The 18,002-nt window shown below is 38.6% G+C and overlaps 1 long non-coding RNA gene across 1 annotated transcript; it reads left to right on the top strand.

Annotated features, from left to right (window-relative positions):
- The first annotated feature begins 10,158 nt into the window (after positions 1–10,158).
- Positions 10,159–12,170, top strand: LOC121385595. The gene is made up of 2 exons (XR_005959553.1): positions 10,159–10,281; positions 11,251–12,170. It is a non-coding gene; the product is annotated as an uncharacterized LOC121385595 (long non-coding RNA).
- The last annotated feature ends 5,832 nt before the right edge of the window (positions 12,171–18,002 follow it).

Genomic DNA, 18,002 nt, shown 5'->3' with positions numbered 1-18,002 from the left:
TCGATCCTAGACCGAACGCACATCAGGCGAGCGCTTTGCGTGTCCCGTTTCAAAATATTTCAGACTCATAGCCACCTAGTAGTGTATTTAACCTCGAGTGTATTTTCTGACAGAAGTATGTTAGTAGTGATAAACACGGGATACTGATATGTTAATGCATGATCTGACAGAAAGATACATCGTTATCCCTATATACTTATACCTCCGTACCACTTATGTCAGTAGTGATCGACACTGAGGAGACATATGTCAATGCATGATCTGACAGAAAGATACATCGTTATCCCTATATACTTATACCTCCATACCACTTATGTCAGTAGTGATAGACACTGGGGATAATGATATGTCAATGCATGATCTGAAAGAAAGATACATCGTTATCCCTATATACTTATACCTCCGTACCACTTATGTCACTAGTGATAGACACTGGGGATAATGATATGTCAATGCATGATACGACAGAAAGATGCATCGTTATCCCTATATACGGATACCTCCGTACCACTTATGTCAGTAATGATAGACACTGGGGATACTGATATGTCAATGCATGATCTGACAGAAAGATACATCGTTATCCCTATATACTTATACCTCCGTACCACTTATGTCAGTAGTGATAGATACTGGGGATACTGATATGTCAGTGCATGATACGACAGAAAGATACATCGTTATTCCTATTTATAAGATATGAAACGAGCTTCCATTTCGTACCATGTTTATGTCCCGAGTGAAATAATATTCAGTATTGGATGTCAAACACATGGTCATTTGGACACTCATAGAGAGGAAACCCGCTACATGTTTTCATTAGTAGCAAGGGATATTTTATATGCATCACCCCACAGACAGGATAGCACATACCACGGCCTTTGATATACCAGTCGTAGTGCACTGGCTGGGACGAAATTAAATAGCAGATGATCCAAAGTGGTGAAGAGAGCTTGTCCTTCCATACTGACACCACACTTCTCAAATACATCTCTTTTGTGACGATGGGGCGGTATTTACCTCAGTCGGTTGAGGTGCTCGCGTTGCAGGATCGAACCACATCGGTGGATCCATTCAGCTGTCAGGTTTTTCTCGTTCCAGCCAGTGCACCACAACTGAACACAGTCCGTGGTATGTGCTTTCCCGTCTGTGGGAAAGAGCATATAAAAGATCCCTTGCTGCATTAGGAAAAATGTAACTGGTTTCCTCTGATGACTACAAGTCAGAATTTTCAAAATGTATGACATCCAACAGCCGATGATTAATAAATCAATGTGCTCTAATGGTGTCGTTATACAAAACAAACAACCTTTTAACTTTTGTGACGCCCACAGAATTGCTATCGCATCCAGATATTGTAATAAATAACATATTGCAGAAGTTCTATAGCTAATGGTTATCATTTATTTGTTCGTCGATACTTATTATAGTGTAAACACGTACGTATTAACAATATATACTACTCAAAAGATTTTAAGGGTCAGACGATATTTTCGACATTATTTTCTGAATGTCAGTTATATTAGCTAGACCATAATGTCACGCATGGTATTGTTCCATTTTGACGAAAGTGGGTCTAAGCAACCCATAAATGAATTAAAATCCACTGTCATTGACACTGTGGACTAGTTCTAATGGCGAAAACATGCTTACATTTGCACGTAAATTAGGGCGAAAGCGAAAGGTCTGCTAAGTGCCCATAACTTGCTTTTTCACAGCTTTGCATGTGTATTCCATGTTCCCAATGCTGAATTTCCGTATAATTGGAGCTTGCGTTCCTGTACGGTGCACACTCCAAATTCGACAATGGTACGACGTCAACTGACTATCGAAGATCGAGGAAGGGCTATTGCTTGGCTTCAGGATGTCAATACGCAAAGAAATGTTGCTCTGAGACTTGGTGTCAGTCAGAGTGTCGTTGGCCGACTGTGGCAAAGGTACCAAGCAACGAATTCTGTTCGAAATCGTCCACGTTCGGGAAGCCCCCGAAGCACTACAAATAGAGAGGACCCTACATCACCAATATGGCTCTACGTCAACGCACAACCACTGCACGCCGATTACGTGACAATCTGCAGACTGCGACTGAAACTCGAGTGTCTGATCAAACCATACGCAATCGTCTGAGAGCCAATAATCTACGCTGCCGTCGCCAGGCTGTTCGACCACCACTCCTACCACGTCACAGAACGGCCAGACGTCACTGGTGCACGCTTCATCTGCGGTGGCAACGTGTTCAGTGGGGTCGAGTGATGTTCACTGATGAGTCCAGGTTTAGTCTCCAGTTCAACGACGGTCGGGTTCGTGTCTACAGACGTCCTGGGGAGCGCTTCGCTGACGTTAACGTTAGACAACGTCACCGGTTCGGTGGTGGCAGCGTCATGGTGGGGCGGCATCTCTATCCACCACAGGACCCCCCTCTATGTGGTGGATGGCAATGTGAATGGAATCCGCTATCTGAATGAGATTATCCGGCCGTTGGTTCTCCCAGGCCTTCAGCAGATTGGCGGAGGGGCAGTTCTGCAGGATGACAATGCCAGACCCCACCGCGCCAGGGTGGTAACGGACTTTCTCAGACAACAAGGTATCGCCAGGATGGATTGGCCAGCATATTCGCCTGACTTGCCCCAATAGAGAACGCCTGGGACGAATTAGGCAGGAGAGTTCGGGATAACCATGCCCCTCCGGCCAACCTTCATGATCTGGGTCAACTTCTTATGGCAGAGTGGCAGGCCATTCCCCAAGAGTTCTTCAGACGTCTGATCAACAGCATGAGGCAACGATGTGTCGAGTGTATTCGCGCCAGGGGTGGATTCACACACTATTAAACGAATGTTCTAATGTGTAAAATCCATGTTTGACAACCTTCAACTTTGACAGCATGTCATGTGACTTTTATACAGTGACGTTTATTTGTGTTTTTTTGTAAATATGGAACAATAAATTAAAATTTTGGTGTAGTTTACATCATCAATCTAATACACTCTGAAACTTATTTGGTTATAAATGTTTGACCCTTAAATTAAGTCTGCGCACCTAAGCATTTGTGTTATATTTTTAAGTTAAAATCTTTCTTTAAAAATATTTGTTTCACCGCCACAGTACAATGGAACAATAAACGTGTTATTACTGAAAGTTATTTTAATTTTAATGTTTTTAAACTCAAGTAATGAGCGCATTTTTAGTGTGACCCCCTGTATTTACTGGCCTGCATGACGGCACATAAGTCTGCGCAGCAAACATTAAAACAACCACTTCTGTCGCTGATGTTTACAGAAATAGCAAACAAATAATGAATCCGACTTTTTGAAAGTTCTAAATAACAAATACTTCCTGTTATAGTCTGTTTCAGAAACATTTAGATTATGCAAATAAGATAAATATAAATGGTGTTCCATGCTCCTTAGTTTGGACAACATAAAATGACAATATAAAAAATAGCCAATCTCAAAAAAATTTGATAATTATTCAACAAAGGTTGTCTGTTGTTAACTGTAAATGAGCACAAATAGTGTTCTTTAGACATATAGGACAATCAATGATAATTTTGAAACAGACTATAACTAAAATAGGCCATGCTGTAAGTGCAGAATCAACATCTGTGTGCAGCCATTTTGCATTGTGTCACTCGGAGGGAAATTCAAAGTATGCTTGGATGTTCACGTTAACAGATAAAATAAAACATTCATTTCATTTATGGATTCATAAATTACAATAAGGTATGTATTGAAGCTTTTTTGTAAACTTGTGTAAGTTGATATACAAGGTTGATCATTACAGCGTTGACAGACACGTGTTGACTGGTGATACAAAAACACGTTGATCGAGGCTGACAAAAGTACTTTAAGTGCATTAATTCATTTATTTTTTTCAATCAAATTGTTATCTACCAGTTTTATACATATATTCACAATCAAGATGTGTTGTGTTAAGAACGGTTTTATTAATTAAATTAATGTTGTTTGTTTGTTTACAAACATACCCCAACATTTGTTTCAAGACGTAATGTAACGTAATTAACGTGCGCAGTCTTTTGTGCCGCGCAGACTAAGGTGACATGAGTGTACGTGATTAATGTATTCCAGTCCACGGTCGTTGCTATCATACATCAATGGAGAACATTATTATCCACATCCCTATATTTCCATATTCCTATATTTCCACATCCCATTTTCCTATATTTCCACGTTCCTATATTTCCATATTCCTATATTTCCACATTCCTATATTTCCACATCCCACATTCCTATATTTCCATATTCCTATATTTCCACATTTCTATATTTCCACGTTCCTATATTTCCACATTCCTATATTTCCACATCCCACATTCCTATATTTCCATATTCCTATATTTCCACATTCCTATATTTCCATATTTCTATATTTCCACGTTCCTGCATTTCCACAGCCCTATATTTCCACATTCCTATATTTCCACATTCCTATATTTCCACATCCCACATTCCTATATTTCCATATTCCTATATTTCCACAGCCCTATATTTCCACATCCCTACATTTCCATGTTCCTATATTTCCACATCCCGATATTTCCACTTCCCTACATTTCCACGTTCCTATATTTCCACATCCCTACATTTCCACGTTCATACATTTCCACGTTCCTATATTTCCACGTTCCTGTATTTCCACGTTCCTGTATTTCCACATTTTGATATTTCCACATCCCTATATTTCCACATCCCGATATTTCCCCAACCCTATATTTCCACATCCCTATATTTCCACATTCCTATATTTCCCCATCCCTATATTTCCCCATCCCTATATTTCCCCAACCCTATAATTCCACATCCCTATATTACCACATCCCTACATTTCCACATCCCTACATTTCCACATCCCTACATTTCCACATCCCGATATTTCCCCAACCCTACATTTCCACATCCCTATATTTCCCCATCCCTACATTTCCCCATTCCTACATTTCCACATCCCAATATTTCCACATTTCTATATTTTCACATCCCTACATTTCCACATTCCTATATCTCCACTTTCCTATATTTCCACATTCCTATATTTCCACATCCCACATTCCTATATTTCCACATTCCTATATTCCCACATTCCTATATTTCCACATCCCACATTTCATGATTTTCACATTCCTATATTTCCACTTTCCTATATTTCCACATCCCACATTCCTATATTTCCACATTTCTATATTTCAACATCCCTATATTTCCACATTCCTATATTTCCCCATTCCTATATTTCCACATCCCACATTCCTATATTTCCACATTTCTATATTTCCACATCCCTATATATCCACATTCCTATATCTCCACTTTTCTATATCGTCACGTTCCTATATTTCCACATTTCTATATTTCCACATTCCTATATTTCCACATCCCTACATTTCCACATTTCTATATCTCCACATTCCTATATTTCCACATCCCACATTCCTATATTTCCATATCCCACATTCCTATATTTCCACATCCCACATTCCTATATTTCCACATTTCTATATTTCCATATTCCTATATTTCCACATCCCTATATTTCCATATCCCACATTCCTAAATTTCCACATACCTATATTTCCACATCCCACATTCCTATATTTCCACATTTCTATATTTCCACAGTCCTGTATTTCCACACCCCACATTCTTATATTTCCACATTTCTATTAGAGGTGTGCGGTATTACCGGTATACCGGTATTTTATTCTGTCGTGGTACGTACCGGTACTTTTTTAACTGTACCGGTATACTTCGGCACTTTCCGTGGACGATGACTTTACGGACATTTCCGAGAAATAAATTATCAGTGTCATGAACCAAAATACATAATTTCGAGAAATTATTTTAAAAGCATCCAAAGTTAATGATTGTTTGTGTTCCATTAACAAATCTTTGAAAAATCCCTATATTTCCACATCCCGATATTTCCCCATCCCTATATTTCCACATCCCTATATTTCCACATCCCGATATTTCCCCAACCCTACATTTCCACATCCCTATATTTCCTCATCCCGATATTTCCACATCCCTACATTTCCCCATCCCAACATTTCCCCATTCCTACATTTCCACATCCCGATATTTCCACATTTCTATATTTTCACATCCCTACATTTCCACATTCCTATATCTCCACTTTCCTATATTTCCACATTCCTATATTTCCACATCCCATTATTTTCACATTCCTATATTTCCACTTTCCTATATTTCCACATCCCACATTCCTATATTTCCACATTTCTATATTTCCACATCCCTATATTTCCACATTCCTATATTTCCACATGCCACATTCCTATATTTCCACATTTCTATATTTCCACATCCCTATATATCCACATTCCTATATCTCCACATTTCTATATCGTCACATTCCTATATCGTCACATTCCTATATTTCCACATTTCTATATTTCCACATTCCTACATTTCCACATTCCTAGATCTCCACATTTCTATATCTCCACATTCCTATATTTCCACATCCCACATTCCTATATTTCCATATTTCCACATTCCTATACTTCCACATCCCACATCCCTATATTTCCACATCCCTATATTTCCATATCCCACATTCCTATATTTCCACATCCCACATTCCTATATTTCCACATTTCTATATTTCCATGTTCCTATATTTCCACATCCCTATATTTCCATATCCCACATTCCTAAATTTCCACATACCTATATTTCCACATCCCACATTCCTATATTTCCACAGTCCTGTATTTCCACACCCCACATTCCTATATTTCCACATTTCTATTAGAGGTGTGCAGTATTACCGGTATACCGGTATTTTATTCTGTCGTGGTACGTACCGGTACTTTTTTTTACTGTACCGGTATGCTTCGGGACTTTCCGTGGGCGATGACTTTACGGACATTTCTGAGAAATAAATTATCAGTGTCATGAACCAAAATACATAATTTCGAGAAATTATTTTAAAAGCATCCAAAGTTAATGATTGTTTGTGTTCCATTAACAAATCTTTGAAAAACTAACGGAATTTCCCAACGTATCTAGAATCTCAAAACGTTGTCACTAACAAAAACATGGTAACTGATGAGTTTGTTGTTCGCAACACACGTGCGATATTGGTCATTTGCAGGGCTCGGCCTGTTGTTCGTCAAAGTCGCAAATTACGAAATGGAATTTTTGACCTGTCGAAACAAATTTAAGAAAGTTTTTTAATGTCGATTTTTAGTCACCAAACATTCTTTCAACCAATTTTGATCGACAGATATGCCTCGCGGTATGCATAAGCCCTATTTGCATGTCCGGGTGACCAGTCTACTATTCAATAGTGAACTGCTTCTCGTAAAGCTACAAAATGCGATCAAATAATATGAAATACTGTTCAAAACATGTTGCATTGTTGATACTGAATGTTTCATTACTAGCTACAACAATGTTCACTTTTTATTTCTCACGTTTCTAGCGTTTTGTCGTATCAGATAATGTTGTAAAATCTAGGTCACGTGGTTGAGTTCATTTTACTGAAGTGGGTGCGTTGATAAGGATTACATATTTTTTTCTCACATATACACAATCATTATTAGTTGAAATATTCAAAGTTTACAGATTTAATTTTAAACATATTCAGTGGGGGAATTACAATTTATTGATGCTATGTCTACTTATATAATATTAGCACAGGCATGATACATCCTTCCGCCTCTGGTAGATAAACATACAAAAGTCTCGGATCACGTTGCAATGAATTTATGAAACTGAAAACATTTTTTTTCCAGTTGTTAGTCTGAAAGACGGTCACACGCCAGTGTTTTGAGAACAATAACATATAATGACGTTTTCTTTGTCTTTGTTTTGGGTGACTGGCTATACTCTTGAGTTGGATACGAAAACAATTATAAACAGTATTCAGTTTAAAACATACATACAAGTTAGGAGGAGGGGAGTTACGTACTTAAAAACCCCCCACGAAAGCCCAACTATTTCATTTGCATTCATAAAATAAAATACTGCCAGTGTGGCTATTTTGTTTCTAAACTGTTTTTTCTTCTTCAAACATGAATTCATTATCAAAGAGATTAAAGATACAGGCCGAATAGCACATAGCTTATATATATATATATATGGCCCATTGGGCCTGTGGAATTGGCACGATATCTGGAGGGTTGGGGATGTATGCAGAGCTTCTAGTGGGGTGGCACAGGTTACATTTTTGTATCTTTATATAGAGCAGAACAAAAACATCGGCTACTGAATGTCAAACGTTTGGTAATTTTGATATATAGTCTTAGAGAGGAAACCCACTACATTTTCTCATTAGTAGCACATACCACGACCTTTGCTATACCAGTCGTGGTGCACATACATAACTGAGAAATATCCCAATGGGCCCACCGACTCGGATCTATCCTAGACCTACCACGCGTCCAACCGATTGTTTTACCACTGGGCTACGGCCCGGCCTAGACATCAAGGGCCATTCAAATATTACGTAACTTTGTCATTTTCATTATTTTCCAGTTTAACTGAAATGATAACTAGGGAATTTATTCATCTGTTATGTTTATTTCATTTACATTATAAGGTCTTAAAATACAACAAGGCTCTACAACTATGTTCTACCTATAAGTATTGGCTATTCTCTAAATGAGAGTTTTAGTCCTGCTTAATGCTTACTCAACTTTAGAGGAAATAGTGTAAACTGAATCAGTCAAAATCTGTACTGGTAGGTATATCATTGTAGTATGTCATATGTGTTTGACCCCTACGTTCAAAGGCACATAAATGACATTGTATGTTGCGCAATTATTGTATTACTGAATCGCAGTGATTAGTATGCTGTCATTACCGTGGTATACCGTGGTACATTACAAAAAACCGCGTAATTCCGCGGTACGGTTTTTTTCGCGGTACCCAACCCTACTCCTCGGGAGTCGCTGTCCTATAAACGAGGCACTATATAGCATTGCAAACAGGATGGAGTATCCATGACTGGCTGTCCTATAGTCGAGGCAATATATAGATATTCATGGAATCAACCACCATTTTGCTAAATACCCATTCGACTCTACATCGGGCAGGGATCGGACTCGGTGGCGTCGTGGTTAGGCCATCGGTCAACAGGCTGGTAGGTACTGGGTTCGGATCCCAGTCGAGGCATGGGATTTTTAATCCAGATACCGACTCCAAACCCTGAGTGCTCCGCAAGGCTCAATGGGTAGGTGTAAACCACTTGCACCGACCAGTGTTCCATAACTGGTTAAACAAAGGCCATGGTTTGTGCTATCCTGCCTGTGGGAAGCGCAAATAAAAGATCCCTTACTACTAATCGGAAAGAGTAGCCCATGAAGTGGGGACAGCGGGTTTCCTCTCAAAATCTGTGTGGTTCTTAACCATATGTCTGACGCCATATAACCGTAAATAAAATGTGTTGAGTGCGTCGTTAAATAAAACATTTCTTTCTTTCTACATCGTGCAGGGATGCGGTTGTGTCGTTCAGATAACACGAGTAGTCCGAATTGCATAATATTCACGTTTCATGCATATAGTTCTTTCTTTTAAACAGTGCAAGCCAGCATTTTAAAATAATTATGTACCTTTTGTATTGCAATGAAATTCAAGTTAACGCAATGTAAATGTATACACACAAAATAATTGCTTTTTATGAACATCTAACAAAACCATACAATATAAAATATTCACTTGTTTCAATCCTACGTTTAGAATCCGTAATTTAGAATGGGTTCAACATACGTATCGAACAAACTGTCAGGATTCGAACATACTGCACCGATCGGCAATAAAAAGAAAAAATACAAAACATATATATTCTTTCTTTATTATCGTTAAAATTAGATACAATTTAGTTGCAATGTTTTAAAAGAACAGGTCCGGTATATGTAAAATACATGTTATATTTAAGGCAGTTATCTAAATAAAGTCCATATATGGTTTTACTAGCATTGTCTGCTACAACAGACAGAGCTGCTTCTGATTGCTCTGGAATAGCTGATTAAATCGTCTGCTTGTTGACACCCTCGTCTTGAGACTTCCGGTTGGATCTTCTCTTCTTGACAAACAACAAGACAACAATGCAGATGACAAGCAGCAGAATGATCACTATGGCAACGCCAGCCACAAGCGGGGTTGTGACATCATTCACAGACGTTTTCTTCGAAGTGTCAGATGCTTCTGTAAAACAGTTAAATTATTTTGTTAAATTAATTATGCAATCGACTAATACGAACCTACTCACATAGTTCTAGATGGAAATGTAAAACAGGTATGGTGGAAGAAAGTCAACATTTGTCTCGGGGGGTGGGGGGGGTGGGTGGGGGGGGGGGGGGTTGGGTTAGGGTTTTTTTTGGTGTGACTGAAGACAAAAGCGCGAAGCTCCCTAGTCTAGGTGCTGGGTGTTTGGTTTCCCCGCCTGGATAATGTTCAAAACCACATTGAATTGATTGAAACATATTGTATTGCTTTTGAAAAGAACAAATGGATTAGGCACAAGTTATACAACTTACTAGGGCTTCTCCATAATACATACACGTTATCACTAATATATGTTTGCAATTTAAAGATGTACAGAAATAAATAGTATTTTCCACGATATATAATTACGTCTGTATGTTTATGTGCTGAATATGTAAACATCAGTCATGTACCAAATGGCTGAAGCAAATGAAATAATTACTTACAATGAGCATTCTCTATATTAATATCAAAATGCTCACTTATTTCTTGATGGACATAATACTAAATTAATATCAACCTACTCATATTTCTAGATGGACACACTAAAATGCATTAATATCAACCTGCTCGCTTATTTCTATATGGACATGTTAAATATATTGATATCAACCTACTCATTTATTTATAGATATACATGAATGAATGAATTAATGAATGAATGTTTAACGATACCCCAGCATGAAAAATACATCGGCTATGGGTGTCAAACTATGGTAATGCAAACAAATAAAGTGATGATCAACATCAATATAAAAATTCAAGATTTAAACAAAAACAGTGTAAAGAACTGTGCAAAAATACAAATATCACAAATAGATACTGACTTTTACTCAAAACTTCAATCTTGTGCTATATTGGCCATTCTCAAAGAGAATGTTACACCCCTGCACCACGGTGAGGTTACAGCACGCGCAGGGGTTATAGATATACATGCTACAAGACATTAATATTAACCTACTCATGTGTAAACTTTGAGAGATTTCCCTCTAATTTCTAGATTGTCATTCTAAAATAAAATCAAACAACTGACTTGTGTGTTCAAGTTCTGGGAACTGGATGATGATCGTCTTTCTGACGGTTTCGTCAAAGATTTCCGTTGATCTTCGTTTACGCCGATTCGGTCCATTTCCGGTACTACAGTTCATCTACAATTAGATATCGTTACTGTTACACACACACGTTAATTATTCTACACTACACCTTTATACCTATATTAGGAATAAAATATTGTGTTATGCGAGGCTCTATGGATCTGTATCTAGTGTCTCGTGTATAGGACAGCCTCTCACGAGGAAATCCTTTACTGAAGATTTCATCCTTTTTAATCCTGTTTAATTTACTGATTGTTGTCGACATTCCAGGAGAGTCTCATAGGGATGCATTCGAGGTTTTTTTTAAATTAGATATTTTACCATCATTACACAATATTTTCATATATTTACCATTTGTGGCACCCAGTAACCAATATGCATTTTTGTGCTCGGGTATCGTTAAACATTCATTCATTCACCATCAATACAAAATATAGTTTTCACCAGAACAAAATGTCAGCCTTTAAAATCGGCATATGATGAGCATGCCCTAAGGTGTCTCAGAACTTGCAAAATACAGACACCAAAAGCTGGAGCAGAAGGAATATTGCTAGACATGAAGAGATTGGAAAGCTGAAGTCATGCTTTTTATTATACAACTTTGTATGCAGGTCAACGTTGTTCTGAATCTTTGTGTATATATCAAGGTATGAAACAGATTGTATACTTCCTGTAGTTTCCTTTATGTCCAACTCTGGTGGATAAACCAATGACAGGTAATATGTGATCTTATTATTATTATTATAGAAAATAATATAAGATTATTAATGAATGATAATAGATCATGAATATATCAAAAGGTGAAATTAAAACCTTTTTCTTCAGACCCTTTTGTTTTGATTTGTCAGATTAGATAGAAAATCTTATTCATATATATAGAGAAACAAACCGGAGAGTAATGGAATAAATTTGTATTTTAACGACACCACTAGAGCACATTGATTTATTAATCATTGGCTATTGGATGTCAAAGAGAGTAATGGACACAGTTGGCGCCCATGAAGATACCTACTACCTGCCGTTATGCCCTACCTACAAATGAGACATATACTCGTATGTTGTCAATGAGGAAGTCCAGCATTTCACATGAGTAATGGAGCACAGTTGGCGCCCATGAAGATACCTACTACCTGCCATTATGCCCTACTCACAAATGAAACATATACTCGTATGTTGTCAGTGAGGAAGTCCAGCATTTCACATGAGTAATGGAGCACAGTTGGCTCCCATGGAGATACCTACATCCTGCCGTTATGCACTACCACAAATGAGACATATACTCGTATGTTGTCAATGAGGAGGTCCAGCATTTCACATGAGTAATGGAGCACAGTTGGTGCCCATGAAGATACCTATATCCTGCCGTTATGCCCTACCCACAAATGAGACATATACTCGTATGTTATCAATGAGGAAGTCCAGCATTTCACATGAGTAATGGAGCACAGTTGGCGCCCATGAGGATACCTACTACCTGCCATTATGCCCATCACACAAATGAGACATATACTCGTATGTTGTCAATGAGGAAGTCCAGCATTTCACATGTCTGTCTCGGTATACTTTTGTCTTGAGTTATTTTCACTGTTAGCAAATAGTCCAGATCCATTGATAATCGTTATCTCTGTTCATCTGGTTTAGTAAAAAAAAAATGCGGTGATTACCACAATTGCGTTACATATTCTTGTTACAGTGGTGGCGAATGTATCATACGGTGATTACCACACTTGTTATAGTGGTGGCGAATGTATCATACAGTGATTACCACACTTGTTATAGTGGTGGCGAATGTATCATACGGTGATTACACACAATTGTTTAGTGGTGGCGAATGTATCATACAGTGTACCACACTTGTTATAGTGGTGGCGAATGTATCATACGGTGATTACCACACTTGTTATAGTGGTGGCGATTACCACAATGTATGGCGAATGTATCATACAGTGATTACCACACTTGTTATAGTGGTGGCGAATGTATCATACAGTGATTACCACTTGTTATAGTGGTGGCGAATGTATCATACAGTGATTACCACACTTGTTATAGTGGTGGCGAATGTATCATACGGTGATTACCACACTTGTTATAGTGGTGGCGAATGTATCATACGGTGATTACCACACTTGTTATAGTGGTGGCGAATGTATCATACGGTGATTACCACAATTGTTATAGTGGTGGCGAATGTATCATACAGTGATTACATACGGTGATTAGGACACAATTGTTATAGTGGTGGCGAATGTATCATACGGTGATTACCACACTTGTTATAGTGGTGGCGAATGTATCATACAGTGATTACCACACTTGTTATAGTGGTGGCGAATGTATCATACGGTGATTACCACACTTGTTATAGTGGTGGCGAATGTATCATACAGTGATTACCACACTTGTTATAGTGGTGGCGAATGTATCATACGGTGATTACCACAATTGTTATAGTGGTGGCGAATGTATCATACGGTGATTACCACACTTGTTATAGTGGTGGCGGCGAATGTATCATACATACGGTGATTACCACAATTGTTATAGTGGTGGCGAATGTATCATACGGTGATTACCACACTTGTTATAGTGGTGGCGAATGTATCATACGGTGATTACCACAATTGTTATAGTGGTGGCGAATGTATCATACGGTGATTACCACACTTGTTATAGTGGTGGCGAATGTATCATACGGTGATTACCACAATTGTTATAGTGGTGGCGAATGTATCATACGGTGATTACCACACTTGTTATAGTGGTGGCGAATGTATCATACGGTGATTACCACACTTGTTATAGTGGTGGCGAATGTATCATACGGTGATTACCACAGTTGTTATAGTGGTGGCGAATGTATCATACGGTGATTACCACAATTGTTATAGTGGTGGCGAATGTATCATACGGTGATTACCACAATTGTTATAGTGGTGGCGAATGTATCATACGGTGATTACCACAATTGTTATAGTGGTGGCGAATGTATCATACAGTGATTACCACAATTGTTATAGTGGTGGCGAATGTATCATACGGTGATTACCACAATTGTTATAGTGGTGGCGAATGTATGATTACCATACAGTGGTGGCGTGATCATACCACAATTGTTATAGTGGTGGCGAATGTATCATACAGTGATTACCACAATTGTTATAGTGGTGGCGAATGTATCATACGGTGATTACCACAGTTGTTATAGTGGTGGCGAATGTATCATACAGTGATTACCACAATTGTTATAGTGGTGGCGAATGTATCATACGGTGATTACCACAATTGTTACAGTGGTGGCGAATGTATCATACGGTGATTACCACATTGTTATAGTGGTGGCGAATGTATCATACAGTGATTACCACAATTGTTATAGTGGTGGCGAATGTATCATACGGTGATTACCACAATTGTTACAGTGGTGGCGAATGTATCATACGGTGATTACCACACTTGTTATAGTGGTGGCGAATGTATCATACAGTGATTACCACACTTGTTATAGTGGTGGCGAATGTATCATACGGTGATTACCACACTTGTTATAGTGGTGGCGAATGTATCATACAGTGATTACCACAATTGTTACAGTGGTGGCGAATGTATCATACAGTGATTACCACACTTGTTATAGTGGTGGCGAATGTATCATAGGGTGATTACCACACTTGTTATAGTGGTGGCGAATGCATAGTGATGTATTGTTCAGTGGTGGCGAATGTATCATACGGTGATTACCAATTGTTATAGTGGTGGCGAATGTATCATACAGTGATTACCACAATTGTTATAGTGGTGGCGAATGTATGATACGGTGATTACCACAATTGTTACAGTGGTGGCGAATGTATCATAGAGTGATTACCACAAGTGGTGGCGAATGTATGTTACAGTGGTGGCGAATGTATCATATTGTGATCGCCACAATTGGTACAATTGTTATAGTGGTGGCGAATGTATCATACGGTGATTACCACAATTGTTATAGTGGTGGCGAATGTATCATACAGTGATTACCACACTTGTTACAGTGGTGGCGAATGTATCATACAGTGATTACCACACTTGTTATAGTGGTGGCGAATGTATCATACGGTGATTACCACACTTGTTATAGTGGTGGCGAATGTATCATACGGTGATTACCACAACTTGTTATAGTGGTGGCGAATGTATCATACAGTGATTACCACACTTGTTTAGTGGTGGCGAATGTATGTGATTACCACACTTGTTATAGTGGTGGCGAATGTATCATACGGTGATTACCACATTGTTATAGTGGTGGTTATAGGTGACATTGTTATAGTGGTGGCGTTATATATAGTGGTGGCGAATGTCATACAGTGATTACCACACTTGTTATAGTGGTGGCGAATGTATCATACGGTGATTACCACAATTGTTATAGTGGTGGCGAATGTATCATAGGGTGATTACCACACTTGTTATAGTGGTGGCGAATGTATCATACGGTGATTACCACAATTGTTATAGTGGTGGCGAATGTATCATACAGTGATTACCACACTTGTTATAGTGGTGGCGAATGTATCATACGGTGATTACCACACTTGTTATAGTGGTGGCGAATGTATCATAGTGGTGATTACGGTGATTACCTTGTTATAGTGGTGGCGAATGTATCATACGGTGATTACCACACTTGTTATAGTGGTGGCGAATGTATCATACAGTGATTACCACACTTGTTATAGTGGTGGCGAATGTATCATACAGTGATTACACACGAATGTATGGCGAATACAGTGATTATTGTTACAGTGGTGGCGAATGTATCATACGGTGATTACCACAATTGTTATAGTGGTGGCGAATGTATCATACAGTGATTACCACACTTGTTATAGTGGTGGCGAATGTATCATAGGGTGATTACCACACTTGTTATAGTGGTGGCGAATGTATCATAGTGGTGGTGATTATCATACAGTGATTACCACACTTGTTATAGTGGTGGCGAATGTATCATACAGTGATTACCACAATTGTTATAGTGGTGGCGAATGTATCATACAGTGATTACCACAATTGTTATAGTGTGGCGAATGTATCATAGTGGTGATTACCACAATTGTTATAGTGGTGGCGAATGTATCATACGGTGATTACCACACTTGTTATAGTGGTGGCGAATGTATCATACGGTGATTACCACAATTGTTATAGTGGTGGCGAATGTATCATACAGTGATTACCACACTTGTTATAGTGGTGGCGAATGTATCATACACTTGTTATAGTGGTGGCGAATGTATCATACAGTGATTACCACACTTGTTATAGTGGTGGCGAATGTATGATACGGTGATTACCACACTTGTTATAGTGGTGGCGAATGTATGATACACTTGTTATAGCGGTGATTACCACACTTGTTATAGTGGTGGCGAATGTATCATACGGTGATTACCACACTTGTTATAGTGGTGGCGAATGTATCATACAGTGATTACCACACTTGTTATAGTGGTGGCGAATGTATCATACAGTGATTACCACACTTGTTATAGTGGTGGCGAATGTATCATACGGTGATTACCACACTTGTTATAGTGGTGGCGAATGTATCATACGGTGATTACCACACTTGTTATAGTGGTGGCGAATGTATCATACGGTGATTACCACACTTGTTATAGTGGTGGCGAATGTATCATACGGTGATTACCACACTTGTTATAGTGGTGGCGAATGTATCATACGGTGATTACCACACTTGTTATAGTGGTGGCGAATGTATCATACGGTGATTACCACACTTGTTATAGTGGTGGCGAATGTATCATACGGTGATTACCACACTTGTTATAGTGGTGGCGAATGTATCATATGGTGATTACCACACTTGTTATAGTGGTGGCGAATGTATCATACGGTGATTACCACACTTGTTATAGTGGTGGCGAATGTATCATACGGTGATTACCACACTTGTTATAGTGGTGGCGAATGTATCATACGGTGATTACCACACTTGTTATAGTGGTGGCGAATGTATCATACGGTGATTACCACACTTGTTATAGTGGTGGCGAATGTATCATACAGTGATTACCACACTTGTTATAGTGGTGGCGAATGTATCATACGGTGATTACCACACTTGTTATAGTGGTGGCGAATGTATCATACACTTGTTATAGTGGTGGCGAATGTATCATACAGTGATTACCACACATGTTATAGTGGTGGCGAATGTATCATACGGTGATTACCACACTTGTTATAGTGGTGGCGAATGTATCATAGGGTGGCAGCTGAACAGAAAACAAAAGCAATGTTTGTGTAATAGCACAACAACACAGTTTAAACTAACAAGCTGTTATTAAAAACCTTTCTACAGACATAGAGAGAGAGAGAGAGAGAGAGAGAGAGAGAGAGAGAGAGAGAGAGAGAGAGAGAGGGAGTGGGGGAGGTGGGGAGGGCGGGAGAAAATAAATGTTTGTTTTACAACACTATAATACAGGTTAAACTAACAAGCTGTCATTAAAACACTTTTCGCTGCTATAGATGTACACACTGTACCTACGCTCAGGATCGGACAGATTCAAATATGTGATGACTAGAATCATGTCTTGATGTGTGGCTTACGGATGCTAGGAATAACATTGCTAAAATCCGTTTTAATATG

This window comes from Gigantopelta aegis, chromosome 11 (assembly GCF_016097555.1).
Source record: "Gigantopelta aegis isolate Gae_Host chromosome 11, Gae_host_genome, whole genome shotgun sequence".
Taxonomy (NCBI): domain Eukaryota; kingdom Metazoa; phylum Mollusca; class Gastropoda; order Neomphalida; family Peltospiridae; genus Gigantopelta; species Gigantopelta aegis.
This window is presented reverse-complemented; position numbering and strand designations above follow the sequence as displayed.